General features: G+C 43.4%; 1 non-coding gene across 1 annotated transcript; it reads left to right on the top strand.

Annotated features, from left to right (window-relative positions):
- Positions 1–492: 492 nt before the first annotated feature.
- On the top strand, positions 493–565 carry TRNAM-CAU (transfer RNA methionine (anticodon CAU)). Its single transcript has one exon. It is a non-coding gene; the product is annotated as a tRNA-Met (tRNA).
- Positions 566–1,328: the final 763 nt, after the last annotated feature.

The raw sequence follows: 1,328 nt of genomic DNA, 5'->3' as shown, positions 1-1,328 counted from the left end.
GGGGCTGCATTATACTATGAGGGGGGCTGCGTTGTATTCTATGGGGGTTGCATTGAGTTGTATGGCAGGGCTGCAGGGGGGGGCCCCATTTGGAAGTTCGCACCGGGGCCCATAACTTTGTAGTTACGCCACTGGGATTAGGGGAAGGTGGAAGGAGATAATACCTCATTTTTCGAGTGTTCAATTAAACTGTATATTTTGTCCTCCAAGATTTTGTAGAACAATCAACTGCAGGGCTTGTACAATGGGTAATTATCAGGCATTCAACATATTGGATGCCAAAAGATGTTCTCCAATTTGTCCTGAGTACGATGGTATCCCACATGTGGGAGAAAACTACTGTTTGTGCACACGTCAGGACTCGGAAGGGAAGTAGTGACATTTTGGAATGCAGACATTGATGGAATGATCTGCGGGCGTCTTGTTCCATTTGCAGAGCCCCTGATGTGCCTAAACAGTAGAAACGTCCCTCCAATTGCAATAAAATCAGTTGCCTCGTTAGCGCAGTAGGCAGCGCGTCAGTCTCATACTCTGAAGGTTGTGAGTTCGATCCTCACACGGGGCAAAGTTGTTTTTTTTTTGTTTTTTTCTAAAGCTATTAATAGCTAAAGGTTTCAGTAAATGGTAAGGACTTTTAATTTAGACTTGTTTTAGACCTTGGTAGATATTACATTATTTTCATACTCTGAAGGACCTTGCACATTGGCATAAAATTACATTCTGTTCCTATATATAGCTGATAACGTATTTTGCTGCAGTTTCCCTGCACACAATCTGATTATAGATTAGAAGGTGATGCAATTTCATAGAAATATACATGACATGAGAGGTTACTGTTGCCTCTAGTGCTGCATATTTGCGCTGTGGATTATGGCAAATTGTACATATATTAAATGTGGGTTTTCATTGTGGATATCACCTGAAATGTTAAAACTTGTTCCACAATGTGTGCCACAATATCACACCCATAGATGCTAAAGAGGGAATCTTCCATAATCTCAATAGTTTACCCAGTGGTCTAGTGGTTAGGACTCAGCGCTCTCACTGCCACGGCCCGGGTTCGATTCCCGGTCAGGGAAAGGAGTTGTTTTTTCAGACTGTCTTGTTGTAAATTAAAGGTACCGTCACATTTAGCGACGCTGCAGCGATCTAGACAACGATCCCGGTCGCTGTCACACAGACAGCTCTCCAGCGACCAACTATGCGAACTCCCCTGGTAACCAGGGTAAACATCGGGTTACTAAGTGCAGGGCCGCGCTTAGTAACCCGATGTTTACCCTGGTTACCAGCGTAAACGTAAAAAAAACCAAACACTACATACTTACATT

The sequence above is a fragment of the Ranitomeya variabilis genome, chromosome 5 (genome assembly GCF_051348905.1).
Source record: "Ranitomeya variabilis isolate aRanVar5 chromosome 5, aRanVar5.hap1, whole genome shotgun sequence".
Lineage (NCBI taxonomy): Eukaryota > Metazoa > Chordata > Amphibia > Anura > Dendrobatidae > Ranitomeya > Ranitomeya variabilis.
The sequence above is the reverse complement of the archived record's forward strand: the minus strand, read 5'-3'. Positions and strand labels throughout refer to the sequence as shown.